This window comes from Jaculus jaculus, chromosome 2 (genome assembly GCF_020740685.1).
Source record: "Jaculus jaculus isolate mJacJac1 chromosome 2, mJacJac1.mat.Y.cur, whole genome shotgun sequence".
Taxonomy (NCBI): Eukaryota; Metazoa; Chordata; class Mammalia; order Rodentia; family Dipodidae; genus Jaculus; species Jaculus jaculus.
In genome coordinates this window covers 127,751,272-127,768,839 of record NC_059103.1, presented here as the reverse complement: position 1 = coordinate 127,768,839, position 17,568 = coordinate 127,751,272, and the positions used below count along the sequence as shown (strand labels likewise).

Below are 17,568 nucleotides of genomic sequence, written 5' to 3'. Positions count from 1 at the left end.
GTGATTCTCCCTAAATAAGCAATATTTCATAATTTATCCATTTTGAGTCCATCTTTATCAATTCTTTGTTAAATAGAGAACAGGACTCAAAATTGGGGTTCATAAACTTGGGGGCCCCACCTGAACCCCAAACTCCTATATGAAAGGAACCCCAAATTTCTGTTTCTACATCATACTTGTCCTTTTGTGAACACACCTGCTGATAACACTACTGTTAGGACTGTCAAGAGGGCTCCCTCTTGTAAGGTGTGCACTGGGTCCTACACAGTACAGTTTATACACATGGCCTTATGTTCAATGCTTACAGCACCTGAGAAGCATTCATTATTAGCTGCATCTGCAGAAATGGCAGTAATAAACACCATGAGCTTGTCCGGGCTGAGTATCCCTTATCCAAAATGCCTGGGAACAGAAGTGGTTCAGACCTTGGATCTTTATGGATTCTAGAAAATTTGTCTATTAGAATGAGAATTGGGGGATGAGATTTTGGGGTAAGATTCAAATATACATATGAAATTCATTATCTTTTATACAAGCTTCATACACATAAACAAAAAGTAAATTTATAGAACGCTTTTAATATACCTACATATTTAGTGTACCCACATAGCAACATGAGGTCAGAACTAGAATTTTCTCCCTTGCTGATGTCCTATCAGTGCCCCCCAAAATCTCAGATTTTGGAGCATTTCAAATTTTCAGCTTAAAGATCCTCAACTTACACCACGCATTTCCATGTGCCCATCCATGAAGGCACTCATGAAATCCTCATGAGAATTCTTCTACAATTTGGGCATAGTTATGCTGGTAGTTGAGGAGACTGGGGCACAGAGAGCCACCAGCCTTCCCAGGCTGCATGAGCTGCATGTGGTGGGGCCCAGGTGCTGGCCCAAGTCCTCCTCAACACTGAAAGCCACACTGGTCCCCTCACTGGGAGAGCAGAATCTCTGTTGTGTTATGATTATAATATGCTTCTTGTTGTGAATGCATAGTCTCCAGCCGATGGTATTATTTTGAAGGTTATGGAGACTTCAGGAGATGGAACCTGGATGGCAGAAGTAGGTCATTAGGGGCATGTTTGAAGATTACACCCATCCATTGTTTCTACCTGAGGTCTCTGCTTCCAATCTCATCAACATATGAGCAGCTCAGCCACACACTACCACTGGCATGAATGGAATGGCTTCTGCTAGATGTTCGGAGCCCACTGCTTTCTAAGAGTCTACAGTAGGTAGGTCTATAGTTAATGAGTCTGGAGAAACAGTAGCCACCTAAGGAAGAGACAGCACAGGGGTCTAGAAGAACATGTGAGCCAATGGACAGAATAAGGATGGGTGAGTGACAGCCACATTGTGGGTAAAGTTAGGGAGTCAAGAGGCGAGGGAAGTCAGTTCTCAGAGTGTATGAGGTTTTAACAAAGCCTAAAAGGGAAGGGAGAGGAGGCTCCTCATACTTTGACCGTTTACAGACTGCAGTTGACCAGGAGGCAGAAGCTGTGGTAAGACACAACCACATCAGGGGCAAACAGCCAGGCTTCAGTCTCCTGCTAGAGCTGACGGTCAGCTCAAGGACAAAGAAGCTCTGTAAAGAATGAAGAGTCGAGGGAGAGTGGACACACAGTATCTTGAGAGACAGCAGCACTCCCTGCACAGTGCCCATGCTGTGGGTGGGTGCTCCCCATGCAAGACTGGACGACACTAGGGTCCAGGTTCTCTGTGGCGTGCTGGCGAGACTGAGGTGTGAGTAACACAGTCAGATGTAGGAATGCCTCTACCACTTGCATACCATTGTGCTTTCCTCTTATCTGAGAGAATACAATCCCAGATCTTAACAGAATGCCTGAACTGAAGATAATACTAGGTTCTGTAGACAAATGCTGCTTTCTCTTTTGTATACATACCTGTTGTATACATACCTGTGATAAAGTTTTACTTCTAAGTTAGACACAGTAAGAGATTAACAAGTTAAAAAATAGAAGTTTTAACAGGTCAGAAACAAAAATTATGTGAATGTGGTCTCTCTTCCTCTTCGAATATCTTATGGTAAAGCATTCACCTTTACTTTTATGGTGTGATACAAAGCCTGTGTGATGGGACAAAGTGAGCTGAGTGACACACGTGATGTGAGGCACTGTTAGACTACTGCTGAACTTTATCATTGACCATCAGCAGGCCTTTCTGAGCAGGGAATTGAAATTTGTGCCATATCACTACGTCCCACTCAGAAGATGAATCAACCCTATGTCCAGCATGGATACACTTTAGTCATTAAATGACCTCTCAGTTATCAGATTAACTAACACAGTATCATGGTACACAGCACACAATTTAAATTTTTTGTGTATATTATTGGTTTATTTATTTGAGAGTGAGAGAGAGAGAGATAGAGGGAGTGAGGCAAGCAGAGAGTGAGAGAAAGAATGGGCGCACCAGGGCAGTCACTGCAAACGAACTCCAGACACATGTGACCCCTTGTGCATCTGGCTAACATGGATCCTGGGGAATCAAGCCACAAACCGGGGTCCTTAGGCTTCACAGGCAAGCGCTTAACTGCTAAGTCATCTCTCCATCCATTTTTTTCTTTTAAATTTTATTTATTTATTTTTTATTTATTTATTTGAGAGTGACAGAGAGAGAGAGAGAGAGAAGGAGGGAGGCAGGTAGAGAGGGAGAGAGAGAATGGGGCACACAATTTAAAACTTATGAATTCTTCACTTCTATAAGTTTATGTTTAATATTTTTGGACCACAGCTGACCAGATAACTGAAGCTACAGAACGTGAAGCCATGGCTAAATAGGGACAACTGTATAAAACCCTAACAAAATTAGCCAAGCCAGTAGCGCTAAACTCACAGAAATTATTATTTAAATTAGCAAAAGTCATAAACAGGAATAAGACACAATATTTGGCAAAATTTATAAAACTCTCTTTACCCTAAATTCCTCCACTTAGAAGATAAAAGCAACTGTAGACTGAATGACTTTAACAATAACACATGAACATATGTAGAGGAGAATAATTAAGGTATGTATAACCAGTGTTACCTCTGGGAAACAGCCTTAAGTGGATTATTGCCTTCATGTAATTGTTCTGCACCATATATGCTATGAAAGTAATTGAAAAAAAAAATAGGTTTCAGGGCCAGTGGGAATGTTTGCCTATTCACTATTTGGTGAATGGTACAATTGCTGCTATAGTTACCCCATGAGCACCCTAACAGTCCAAATTGGAAAACTTAATATAAATAGAAAGAAGGTTCAGAATTCTCAAAATAAATGTAAACAAATGCACATATGCATAAACACAAGCACAGAAGGGCTGAAGGAGGCCATGCACTTCAGGGACAACAGGGGTGGTAACAGGAAGGGGCCAGTATGGAACAACCTCCTAGACAGAGCTCAGCCAGCAGCACCTGGTGCAGGATAGGGCCACCATTTTCAGAGGCAGTCTCCACCAGTCTTTTCCACGATACCCAGGGTGCTACAGGGAGAAAGTGTGTGTTCCCCAAATAGTGAATAGCCTGAAAGGGACTCCACACATGTGTGCTAAATGAACATATGGAAAGAAGGACATGAACAGAAGGGAAGGAGGTAGGAGGGAAAGGGGGTAAAATAAAGACAAAGTAAACAAAAATGAAAAAAGTAGAAAAATGATGTGATACATGAATTATGTTCAAAATATAAGGGTTATATTTACTCATAAATGGGCATCTACATAAATTAACTAACATGAATTAAAATCTGATTACCTTTTATTTCCCTTTTAGCCCTTACATCATCCTGTGTACTTATAACTGAAGACTCAGAAGATATAGCAATGGTAGTATCAATGTCCAATTTAGGGATTTCTAAAAGGAAAAGTACATAGATGAAAAACCATCCTGGACAATAGAAGTGATTTAAAAGGTATCATTAAAAAGAAAACAACAGAGTCAGGGAGATGGCCCAGCAGGTAAGACTGCTTTCTGTGCAAGCTTTAGACCTCAGCTCTATTCCCAGAACCCCTGTAAAAAGCCAGTAGAGGCTACAAACACCTATAATTATGGTGCTGAAGAAAATGAAAGCAGGGGCATCACTGAGGCTTGTGGGATAAGCAAGTGTAACAAATAAAAACAATGAGTACAAGGTTCAGTGGGAGACTTTGTCTCAGAAAATATGGTGTTAAGAGTGGTCTGGGAGGATGGGTAAGGTCCACCTTTGACCTCACATTGCGATGACCTGTGCATGTTCTTGCAGTGGCTTTTCTTTTGAGATACACTCTTTCTATTTATATCACTTTCTCCAATTTGGACTGTTAAGAGTTGCTCATGAATAACTAAAGCAGCAACTGCACTATTCCCCAAAGAGTGAATATGTAAACATTACCATTGGGCCTGAGACCTGGTATGTTTTTTTCCAATTATACACCTAGGGAAAACTTGGGTTTAAAGCCTCTGTAACTTTGCTACTCTAGCAGGCTTTAAGTTGGTTCATAAAGGAAACAAATATTATTTACGGGATAGATTTGTTCTTGACCCTCAAGCCTCCACAGAAGACCTGCACACTAAAGGACCTCAGTTCTTGCAAATTAGTATAGGCAAAGCAGTGTATCTTGGCCTACCCTCCAAATGCTATTCTGGCCTGAACTCACAGACGAGAACATTCCTGTTTGTTATGGATTGAGGACAAACTCTGGACTATACCATCTCAAATCTGGAGTATACAATATTTCATTTTCATAAAGGAGAAAAAAATGTCGAGTCATGTGGCTGGGTCCAAATCAACATGGTTCCATTTTGCAAAGAGGACAAGAAATTAAAGCACCCTGAGGAAATGACTAGGTATTTTAGACATGCTTTTACTGCATTTGGAGACACATGGATGGATCAGAAAAGTAATCATTACCTAGGTATCTGGCAGGTCAAGACTGAGTAGTGGAAGTTTTAACTATCTGCTTATCACATGTCGGCTTTTGCCAGGTGCCAGCTGGGCAAATGACTACATCTTTGTTCATTGAAAGTGGGAGCCAGTGGACAAGGGAAGAAAATTCTGGCTCCCATAGATATTTTCTTTAGTGAGAGTCACTGTGCATTTTGCATGGTTAGAGGAATAATCAATAATAAAATATTTTAAGAACATGCTAGCAATTGTAAGAGATGACTGCTAAGAACTGCCTCATTTCCATCTATGCCAGTCTCAACTATCATGGTCTCCAATCTAGGGTGATGCACATATGGTTCATTAAAGGCCACAAATTGACTAAATTTTGTATGGTTTCAACAAGATGAAGAAAAAGTTTGAAACTGGCTACTTAAATAACAATGAAGAGTGATATTCCTGCTTGCCCTCAGATGCAAAGCTTTCAAAAACCTACTTCTGGTTTCATCTTATAGCAGTCAGCTTCACAATGCTGGGATGAACTCCAAACCGGACACATTTTATAGGAGGAATAGAATCAGATGCAGGCATAAAGGTGAAAAAGAGAAAACATATCACCAAAAGCATGAGAAAAAACTGGCAGCCAAACAGCAGGGAACCCAGGCAGAACTCTGACTGCTCTCTGCAAACCTCAGGCTGGAATTCAGATCCACCCCCAGTAACACCTTAGGGCTGGACCCCCACAAACTGCCCACAGTGACACCTCCTCCAGCCAGGTAGCTAGAAATCTAGTAAATTACAAGCTTGAATAAACTTCTAAATCTATTGGAGGATACCCATTCAAACTACCACACATTCCCCCACCAATATTCAAAAGGAAAATACAAATTATTATTAGATTGAAAAAGGACTGAAGCCTCCAAGTTCTGGGGCTCTTTTTGGTTGCTGTAACATGTGCAATTTAATGAGACTGTTTTATGGTCTGGAGTGATGGTTTCAACCTGATGAACCCATAAACTCATGCATGCTGAATGCTTTGTCCTCAGCTAATGGCAATTTCAGAGGTGGAGCCTTGTGGAGAAGATGTGTTTCTGGGAGCAGACTTAGGAATGTTATAGCCTGCAGAACTCAGTCTTTGCTCATGCCATGCTTTTCTATGCCATCATGAAACTTTCCCTGAAGACTTTAAGCCAAAATTTAAAAAAAAAAAAAAGCCCATCAGCTTCTTTGTGCAACAATGAGAAAGGTAACTACAACAGAAAAATGGAACCAGGCAATAATTTCCTTCATTGCTTATAGAAATCTGACAGTTTACCTTTTCGCATTTTGGGAACTGATTTTCAGGAGTGTGGAAGGATTCAAAACCTTGGTCTATGAGATTCCTTGCAGTGCTGTAGGCAGAGTGTGATGGGCCGTATTTGTCAGAGTTTAAAACCTATGTGCATAAAGAACAAATTGTGGGCGGTAAGGTTTGGGAAAAGAGCATTGTCTATATTGGGCTAGAAACAGTTCATGTAAGAGGCTTGCTGCATTCTGCTTGTGCCCCAAGAACTTGAGCAGGTTGAATTTAGAAGAAATGGACTGGTGTGAGATGAATATGGCACAGAAATAAATGAAACTTGGGCAGGAGACAGCAGTCATTCATTTGCAATTGTTTGAGAGATTACCACCATTGAGATTGGGCCAGCTGCTCTGCATTCAGACACAGAAAGAAGGCTGACTCTTCTTAAAGTAGGAGGCATGAATGTTACAGGAGCATTCTGCTCTTCAAAATCAGTTTTATCACCCCTTCCATGGATTATCAGTCCGATATCCTATCTGATACTATGGGAATATAACAAATTCAGGAATAAAAAGGTCATTGGATGTGATATGTGGTTTTGTTGGATATGGTCATTGGGAAATGTGAGGCAGGGTTGATGAAACTCCTACATAGAGTCCCCATTAAATTATGGGGATGAACCATGGTTTGCAATGGAGACCCCAGGATTACTGGACATGTCAGGACTATGGGATGGCTGTCAAGGAGAGCTTGTGATGGATTTTCTCCTATAGTGGGCAAACCAGTCGGATAGGAGGAACTGGAATACCAGAGGCATCATTGGTTACCAATGTCATATTGGAGCTACAGGATTTGGTATTCTCTGAATTTGTTTTAGATCTTGCACTGGTTCAATCCGTCTTTGACATGCCCAATTCCATCATTTATAGTGTAAAAGTTTACTCTGTGCCATTGTGGTTTTTGGTTTCATGGGCTCACAGTTAAGAGATCACTGACTATGGGGATGCTTGAACAATGCTAAGATTAAAAAGCTATGGGGACTTTGAAAATTTGACAAATGCATTTTAAAACATGGATGGCTATAAGTTCATGGGGGCCAGGGGTGAAATGTGGTAGTTGGAATCAGATGGACCCCACAAACTAATGTATTCTGAAGGCCTGGCCCCCAACTGATGGTAATTTGGAAGGTAGAGTCTTGTTGGAGGAGATGTTATGTTGGGGCAGGCATAAGGATAGTATGGCCAGCTCCCCCTTCACTCTCATGCTGCTGTCCACCTGATGTTGGCAAGGAGTTGATGTCTAGCTTCTGCCAGACCAGATTTTCCCTGCCACATGAAGCTTTCCCTTAAGAATGTAAGCCAATGTAAAAAAAAAAAACAATAATTAGTTCCCACACAAAAAAAGATAACCACAACAGCTGGGGTTCCAGGAATTCTAATTAATAAAATCACATACATATTTTAGAGTAATTTTAATCAGCTTAATTTAAATATATTTAAGCCCAATTTAGTTGGTCACAACTCATAGGAGCAAAACAAATAGTTTTGTAGTACACTATGGTATAACCAGTGATTTTTTTTTTAATTTTAATTTTGGCACGTTTCCATTTTACATTTTATTTTCATAATTTTAAAGAGAGAAAAAATAATATAAATCCTAGTGTGAATGCGATAGTAAAGTTACACAATTATGACTGAGATAGGGACTACTACTACTAACAAGATTCAGTATTGGATTTATCTTTTCAAAGTTGCCCTATGAAACCAGATTTCCTAATAAGAATTATTCATATCATATATGCTTAAGACTAATGTATTACAGATATGTACACAGTTAAGAAAATGATAGTCCAGAGTTCTTAAGTGCCTATTCCATAGTCATCCAGCAAACTAGATCTCAGATTTCCTGGATGTCAAAATAATATTCTATTACATAAATGTTCTTTAATTCTTATAAGTGAACACTTTACTGTTTATAGTTTTATCTATTTTATTATAAAACATTACTCAGCAATTATGAGTACTAACTAATAAGTCAACCAATGATCAAAGTTATCTAGAGCATAATATACTTCTTGTTGTGCTGATGACATGACTAAGGCTCAAGCAAAATCTGATTTTTTTTTTATTTGGGGGTGGTAGAGAGAAAACGGCCATGCCATACCTCTAACTACTGCAATCGAGCTCTAGATGCACATGCCACCCTGTGCATCTGCTTATGTGGGTCCTGGGCAATTGAATCTGGGTCCTTTGGCTTTGTAGGCAAGCGCCTTAAGTGCTAAGCCATCTCTCCAGCCCCCTGGTGAAATCTAAATAAAAGTTTGGGACACTTTTACCTGTCTAATCTAGGTACAAGTATTTGAATCTCCATTCAGGCAATCTAGCAAACCTGCTACACAGTGCCCACAGCCGTTTCCAAAACATAAGACTGTGTTGCAAATCAAATGACCCTCTCTTTCCTGCATTTTTTGTACTCCATAATACTAGGTCGGGTGTCAAATTGTTAATCCAGGGGGGAATAAAGCAGACTTCGAAGAGTAGGACACTCCTTCAGCGTTCAGACCCCTTCAAAAGAACTTTATTCTTTATGCTGTCCCAATGCAGGTCAGCTGGCCCAATCTCAATAGTTGTAATCTTTCATATAATTATAGATGAACATACAGCAGTTTCACCCAAAGATTTCATTTTTTCTGGGCCATATCCCTCTGCTCACACCAGTACATTTCTATGCAATGCAACCCTGCACATATTCTCAGGACACAGGAATATCAGCAAGCCTCTCACAGAAACTGCTTCTAGCCCAGTCCAGGCAAAGACTTTTCTTACCCTCACAAGCCAAACATAATAGTCAACTCTCAGTACCAACTTTACTGCTGCAGTCAGATTCACACTGCTGGCAGAAATCACCCAACCAAGAGAAGCTTATGGGGGGAAAAAATAAGGGTTTACTTTGGCTTATAAGCTTGAGGGAAACTACATGATGGCAGAGAAAAACAATGGCATGAGCAGAGGATAGACACCCCCTCCTGACCAACATTAGGTGGACAATAGCATCAGGAGAGTGTGCCAAACACTGGCTGGGGGGAACTGGCTATAACACCCATAAGTCTGCCCTCAACAATACACCGCCTCTAGGAGGTGTTAATTCCCAAATCTCCATCAGCTGCGAACCTAGCATTCAGAACACCTAAGTTTATGGGGACACCTGAAGCAAACCACCACATTAAGTATGTGGAAACCTCCCAAAAACTAAAAACAAAACAAACAAAACCAAAACTCTACCTCCTTACAGAGAAACTACACTACTCAGTTGCTCTGCAATTTCTAGTGGTTTGTGAGTGTCAACAAATCTCCAAAATTAGCCTAGTAATATTTAGTTTGTGACCATCCTCATCAAGGTAAGAGGATTATATACTTCTCCAAACTTCTGATACTTCATGAAGGATAAAATATGGAAGACAGAAGACATGCCAAAAAAAAAAAAAAACACCAAACATGGCTGAGACAGGACAGAGCACCATTCTATCTGGGAATCCCTGACTCATTTGCAAATATCTGGAGTGGCATATCTTGGGCTGAGTCCTAGTGATTGAAACAACCAAGCAGGGCTTATGGTTTGGTGTGGAGGTACAGTTTCAACTGATCTTCTGATCTAGAATGAGCATCCTTGGATACTGGTATCAGTTCATGGAGAACACTGGGTCAAGCCTGGAATGGCTGAGGCAACACATTAGGACAGGAGTGTCTGAGCCAGGGGCAAAAGTACATAGACGTATCAGGACAGAAGTGTATTCTGATTTCAAATGGCTTATGTACAACATAAAAGAAAAAAGCATGAGAGAGTACGCAATGGTTCTGTACAAGTGAGAGCCAGCCTTATCAAGGAGAGTAGTTGGTGAGGCATTAACATATCAGATGTACTATATGCCATCAAAGGGGTATAAGGGTAGCCCTGAGAGAGTTTGAGGAGTGTGGGCTGGGCTGGGCTGGTGTCTGCAGCATGCAGTTGGGGGACACCACAACAGGGCTCCAGGAAGATCCGTTTTGCTGCCATGTTGAAGTTGAAAGCCCGGGTGCTGGGAAACAGATCTGAGATGAAGGTAATAATCTCAGAAGCACAGTGATTCATTATCAGAATTAGTGTCACCAAAGTCATAGCTGCATCCAGTTCTCCATGCTAAGAGGCAGTCTATTCATCTGCAACATCATTCAATTGCCATAGAGTAAGCCAAGCAAATAATGAAATCTTAAGCCTACTAGAGATGGAAAAGTAGGCACCTCGTAGAAGGGTCCAGGTTTCCCTTAGTTATAGACACAGTAGAACAGCCAAAAGGAGGACCTAAATGACATTCTGAAGTCACCTAGATTTATATCCTGCCTCCAAGGCACAAAGTGATGTTGAGTAATTTATCTTAACTTTTAAAGAGCCATTTACTGATCTGTAACAGGAAGATAATTACAGTCCTCACCTCAAGGGGTTGCTGGGAGGGCTAGATGCCAAAGTGTAAAGAGGGGGCAGCACAGGCGCCATGTCATAGAAAGTGGGCAAAGCAGTAGCAGCACTGACCATAGCAGCATGGGTCAAGTTCTGATCACCTCTGTTGTCCCCGCAACTGATGAGCCCTGGTAAGTCTCCTTGGGCTTTTTCATCAACAGATGGAAGAAGTCCTACTTTGGAGAAATGTCTTTTAACAAAAATAAATAGATGTGCCAGTCACAGAAGAAGGTTTCTATCCCACCCCTTTGGTAGCACTGCTGATTTCTGATCTGGAACATTTCTTTCTTGTTCCAAAAGATAGGACTGTACAATTAAAGGCATCTGCTGGGATTCAAATGAAAAAGACCATCATACACTCACAGCAATGTTTCCACATGTTTCAGACACCTTAAAAAGCAGCCTCTTATGTACCTCAATGATGATTTGGGACTGAGTTGAGACTGGTTCCTATAAATACAGGGTTTATAGAAAAGACATATCAAAAACTTTCATTTGATTCATTCAAATTAAATGCATGCAGTCCATCACATTTATTCACAGAGCTCTCTAAACTCTTAGCCAATCTACATATGGCCAAGAATTACCACGTCCATGTCAGAAACATGTGAAGAACAGCTTGGTGGTAAAATCTGTAAAATGCTTACCACGATGCCAGTGCCACACGGTTTGAAGACAGATGCACCTGGCTGCAACAAACACACTTTTAAGAAGGAGGACTGTTTCTCTTAAAATATTCACTTTTTTTAAATTTATTTATTTATTTATTTGAGAGCAACAGACACAGAGAGAAAGACAGAGAGAGGGAGAGAGATAGAATGGGCGCACCAGGGCTTCCAGCCTCTGCAAACAAACTCCAGACGCGTGTGCCCCCTTGTGCATCTGGCTAACGTGGGACCTGGGGAACCGAGCCTTGAACCGGGGTCCTTAGGCTTCACAGGCAAGTGCTTAACCGCTAAGCCATCTCTCCAGCCCTCAAAATATTCACTTTTATCACTCCTAAAGATGGCATGCAGCCATAAAGCTTATTGTATAAACACTTCACTTTAAAGTTATCACATTATTAGCTGCATATGACTCAATTAATAACTTTGTCATTTCCCTGGGATTCAGTGATTATAAATCAGGAACTAGAAATAACTCATTTAGAAAAGATTACAGAAGTTAGGAACTGAACCTTGACTTCGTGTATAAAGTTTAATGCCGAACTGCAGGAGCAGCTGGTGACTGCTCTTTAGATCCTCACATGTGAAAATGAACCCGGGCAACTGTGGCACGCTCTGCAGGACACAATCCTAGTCTGAGGAGAAGAGAGGCCTCCTTGCTTACAACTTTGTAAATTTACATAACCCCAAGATTTCATGACTCTGAAAGTCATTAAGAGCTATGCTACGGTCATCCCAATTCCAAAAGCTCAGTGAACTTCTTTGTCTAGCAGAAACTCACATACAAAAATAGGCATGGTAGTTATTAACTTTTAGTATCCAGAATCCTTTAATTTTATATTCTTATTTAGTTTAGAAAGAGAAAGGGAGAAAAACAGAGAGAAAGAGTGGATGAGTGTATGGGCAGGGCCTCTTTTTGTTGCAAACAAACTCCAGACTTTGTGCATCAGGCTTTACGTGGGTACTGGGGCACTGACTGGGCCAGCGGACTATACAAGCAAACACCTTTCAATTTTGAGACATACCCTTAACCCTCTAAAATCCTTTATTAATTTATATTACGAGAAATAGTTCTTTTAAAAACACAGGAATAAAGGCCTCTTAATTATCTAAGGCAAAAAGACTTGATCTTAACATGAGGCTGATCTTAAAAATACTGTTTTTTTAATGACTAGCTGTTAGTCACCGTGCTGCCTGAAAAAATAAAAATTACAGAACACTACTTAAGTCACCCTAGAATATGATGCCAAGAAACTGTGTCAATAAGTTTCTGTTTTATGTGATTTTAAACTGGTAATTTTCCATCCTAGCAAGCATCTCCAAACACCGAAGAGAGAGCTTAAGTGAATTTTACCTTTCTTTCCCTAAAAAATTAGGGGTGGGGATGCACCTCAGTGGCAGAGCACTTGGCTAGCATGTACAAAGTCCTGGATTCACCCTCAGAACTTGGGGAAAATGTTTTACAATATATTCCTCATAGGCCCCGGGAGTATCAATGCTGGTAGAATTAAAACAGGCTCCACCACTACAAGGCTATGACCTTCCCAAAGAGTTCTTCATCTCCTTCAGTGAGTAACCACTAACACTGAACTTGGCTCTATTGTCCATGCTACATGGTAACCAGAGCCCTCACCTGCTTTCCTAAGCCCGAGGCACCAGTTTCAAGCCAGAGAATCTCTCTACTGTTGGCTTTCTCTGTATCAACACCAGTACTTCTGCCTTCCTACAAAATCATAGTGTTAGTAAAATGTAATGCAGTCTACTAGATACTTCTCTTTAAGGCTTGAACATAGGTTTCATTGAAACATCATGACTTATACTATCACATTTTGAAAACTGTCATAAAATGGGCTGGGGAGATGGCTTAGCAGTTAAAGGTACTTGTTTGCAAAGTCTGTGAGCCCGATTCCCCAGTACCAACGCAAAGCCACATATACAACAAAGTGGTGCATGCACCTAGAGTTCATAGGCAAAAGAGACCCTGATGCACCCATTCTTTCTCTCCCTTACTCTCCTCACAAATAAATAATAAAAATTTATTTGAAAAGGGGACTAGAAAGATGGCAGGTGCTAGTACATATGGAATCATGTAGCATTTGTCTCTTTGTAACTGGCTTCTTCCACTTACCATAATGTCCCAAGTTCACCCCAGCTGAAGTATGTTCTGTGGGATACTTTTACTTCTATGTCAGGGGACATTAAACTTTCAGAAGAGAAACACTGGACCAGGTGCTTCTCAGCAGTAAAGCCCTTGTGGATGAATAGACTAAGAACAGACCACTGTGCAAATGTAAACAAGAGCCTACTGGCTCTGGCAGGATCTAAAGCCACAAGTCAGCGTGAGTGCTGCTCCCAGCATGCTCACAGCCCCTAGTAGAGGGCAGCAAGAGGAGTGTGGGAGCTTGGCCACAGGGCACCTCTGTACATTAAGTCAGGGTCAAGTTTCAGTCAGAGTCAACTTCCTGTGTTTAATTGTCTGCTCTACTTGGGGTTTTAAGCAAATCAATGTCAATAAAAACAGCCAGCAAAAATATCAAACTAATAATGCCTTCACAATGTGAACTTCAAACTAATGCCTCCATTACATTAGAGGCATTTTACTATCTTAATGGCAACATAAGGAAGTTAAGAATCAGATGTCCAAAATGACTGGGGCTAGAAGTGTTTCAGATTATTTTCATAAGGATTTTCTTTTTTTTTAAATATTTTTTTTGTTCATTTTTTATTTATTTATTTGAGAGTGACAGACACAGGGAGAAAGACAGATAGAGGGAGAGAGATAGAATGGGCGCGCCAGGGCTTCCAGCCTCTGCAAGCGAACTCCAGATGCATGCGCCCCCCCCCCCCCCCCCCCCCGTGCATCTGGCTAACGTGGGACCTGGGGAACCGAGCCTTGAACCAGGGTCCTTAGGCTTCACAGGCAAGCGCTTAACCGCTAAGCCATCTCTCCAGCCCTCATAAGGATTTTCTTAGGGATGGTATCCAAATCTGAACATGAAATTCATTGTATGTCACACATCTTATACATATAGCCAGCTTTGTGAGCTGGGAGATATGATCTCAGTGTCCGGTATTCTCATAAAATGCTGAGCATAATGGTGCACACCTGTAACCCTAGTGCTATCGTGGAGAGAGAGGGCTCACTGGCCAGCTAGCCTAAGTCTAAGTTCCAAGCCAATGAGAGTCCCTGTGTCAAAAAGAAAGTACACAATGTCCCTTTGTGCCTTTACGATTTATTAGTTATTTCTCTTTTTGATGCACAAATGGAATGAAGGGTTTATTTTGGCTTCAGGTTTAAGAACAGTTCAGTCCATCATGGCTGGGAAGCACTGCTGTAACAGTGTGAGGCAGCTGGTCACAAGCAGAGAGACACGAATGCAGGTGCTCAACTTGCTCTCTCCTTTCTGCTCTGCCTGGAACTGAAGCATGGTGGTTGCTCACATCCACAGTGGGTCTTCCTTGAGTAACGCCTTTGCAGAAGCACCTCACAGACACCCAGAGAAGTGATTCCATGATGACTCTCAAGCCAGTAAAGTTGACAAGGAAGATGAGCTACCACAATGACCATAAAAGCAAAGCAGCAGCAGCCCGGGCCATAGCACCTTCCATATCTGAAGCCTGCACCTACCATGCACCAGGAAGGAGACAGCCCTGGACCAGGAACACAGTCCAGCCGCAGACGATGGTTCAAGGTGGTGCCCAGTGGTGGAACAGATGAGAATCTAGAACTACCAATGTGAAATCAAACTGATTTTCCTCACAGTCTTCTGATATACCCCACTCTCCACAAATCAGACAAGGAAGCAACAAATTTAGAAAGCCAAGAAAAATTATACAGTCCCTCCATTCTCATCCCACTTCAATGAATGTATGTGAAATTCTAGTTCAACCCTGTTGCAGGTGAAATACTAACTTTCTTATAGTAAGACTTTTTATTTATTTTTTAAAATTTTTTGTTTATTTTTATTTATTTATTTGAGAGCGACAGAAAGAAAAAGAGGCAGAAAGAGAGAGAGAATGGGCACGCCAGGGCCTCCAGCCACTGCAAATGAACTCCAGATGTGTGCGTCCCCTTGTGCATCTGGCTAACGTGGGTCCTGGGGAATCGAGCCTCAAACTGGGGTCCTTAGGCTTCACAGGCACACACTTAACTGCTAAGTCATCTCTCCAGCCTGAAATACTAACTTTCTAAAGACTGACTAGATGAACTACATATAGCTAACAGTAAAACATGAACCTCAGATAAATCTTGACAATCTGAATATGCAGCTCCTTACTTGAGTCCCTATAAAGAAAAAGCTTCTACATTATTACATTATTACATGGAACATATGTATCCTTCTTCACAAGTCAAGAATCCATTAAGAATTATAAAATATACAAAGAAACAGGAAAACCTAATCCACAATTAAGAGTGAACACAGTGGATAGGAACTGAACTGCAGATGACAATTAGATCAGTAGTTAAGGTCTTCAAGACAACCAGAGGCTGGGGAAATAGCACAGTCAGCAAAATGCTTGCGTTGCAAGCATGAGACCTGAGTTACATACTAAGAACACATATTTTTAAATAATAAATCAGATGTGGTAGCATGCACTTGTAATCTCAGTACTGGGGAGTGAGGAGCAGGCAGATCCCTGGTACCTACTGACTATCCTACTTCACTTGGCAAGTTCCAAGCTAGCGAGGGGTTCTGTCTCAAAAAAGTTGGGGAATGTTCCTAAAGGATGACACTCGAAATTGTTCAATGACCTCCTTAGATACAAACATGTCCCTGTACATACATTGATATGTGCATGGCACACTGTACACACAGATGGTAGTAAACAGATATGCTAGAGAACTTATAGGAAAATAAGGATATAGGATTTGGAAGATTGCTCGGTGGTTAAAGGTGATTGCTCACAAAGACTGCTGGCCTGGGTTCAATTCCTCAGCACCTAGGTAAATTCAGGTACGCAATGTGGCACATACATCTGGAGTTTGTTTGCAATAGCAAGAGGCCCTGGCACATTCATACGCTATCTCTCTCCCTCTCTTTTTCCATTCCTCCTCCTCCTTATCCTTCTCCTTTTCCTCTTTTCTCTCTCTCTCACCCCAATAAATAAATAAAAATATTGCAAAAGAAAAAAGAAAAGAAGGAACTAATGGGAGATCAGATGAGATATTTTAGGATGGAAAGAGACTAAAATAGAATTAAATAAGATCCAAATTAAACAAATCATTTTCTAAATAAAATCTAAAAGACCAAACTAACAAAACTTGAGAACAAAAGCATATTGAATGTGTTTGCAAACTGGGCATCTTAGGACAAAAAGCATAAAACACTTTTCAAAATTAAAGAGAGAAAAAGACCTGTGAAAAAATAATTATGTATCAGGGACTTGTAAAACACTAGCAAACAATCTGACACTTGAATAATTGCAACTGAACTATATTATTAAAGTTATTTGAATTTATATTTGGGTTAAAAATGTTTGAAGAAATGTGTGAAAGTATTGGATTAGCGGGGAAGGAAGCAGTTTACCAACTGAAAAACACAATGAATCGTGGGAAATTGGGGTGTATGTGGGGGGGAGACACCTCACCTGGTCACATCATGAACACACAAACACAGACAATAAATAAATTCTATATGTAACCAAAGACGGCCTTGAATTCCCAATTATCCTATCTCTATAATCCAAGTATTTGGATTATAGCTATGCCTGGTTTTGTGCAATAGTGGGGATCTAAGCCTATGACCCAAAAGCAATTTTTATAATTTATTTGAGGGGGGGCAGATGAGAAAGAGGAAAAGAGAGAGAGAATGGGCACACCAGGGCCTCTGGTCTCTGAATACAAATTCAAGACTCATGTGACCCCTTGTGCATCTGGCTTACATGGGTCCTGGGGAGTAGCACCTGGATCTTTTGGCTTTGCAGGCAGGACCTTAACTGCTAGCCATCTATCTCTCCAGCCCCCCAAAACTGTTTTTTTTTTTTTTTGGTTTTTTTTTTTTTTTGAGGCAAGCACAGCAGACTGGCCTTTTTTATCAGAGAGAGTAAGAGAGAAAGATGAGAAGGAAGAACAGAGAGGGAGAATTGGCATGCCAGGACCTCCAGCCACTGTAATTGAACTCCAGATGTGTGTACCACCTTGTGCGCATGTGCCACCTAGAGTGCTTGTGTTGGTGTGTCTGGCTGACATCAGAACTAGACCTAGAGTGCTTGTGTCACCTTGTGTCTGGCTGACATCAGAACTGAAGAGTCAAGCATGAGTCTTTAGACT

At 41.0% G+C, this 17,568-nt stretch overlaps 1 protein-coding gene across 10 annotated transcripts in view; it reads right to left on the bottom strand.

Moving 5' to 3' along the window:
* Fam110b (family with sequence similarity 110 member B) overlaps positions 1-17,568 on the bottom strand; it is a 151,536-nt gene that overhangs the window by 110,395 nt on the left and 23,573 nt on the right. For 4 of the 10 annotated variants that reach the window (XM_045143459.1, XM_045143456.1, XM_045143462.1 and 1 more), the window contains exon 2: positions 6,172-6,291. The exons of the other annotated variants lie outside the window; for them this stretch is intronic. The gene's annotated coding sequence lies outside the window, so the exon portion shown is untranslated. The remainder of the gene's footprint in view (positions 1-6,171; positions 6,292-17,568) is intronic. 10 annotated transcript variants of the gene reach the window in all.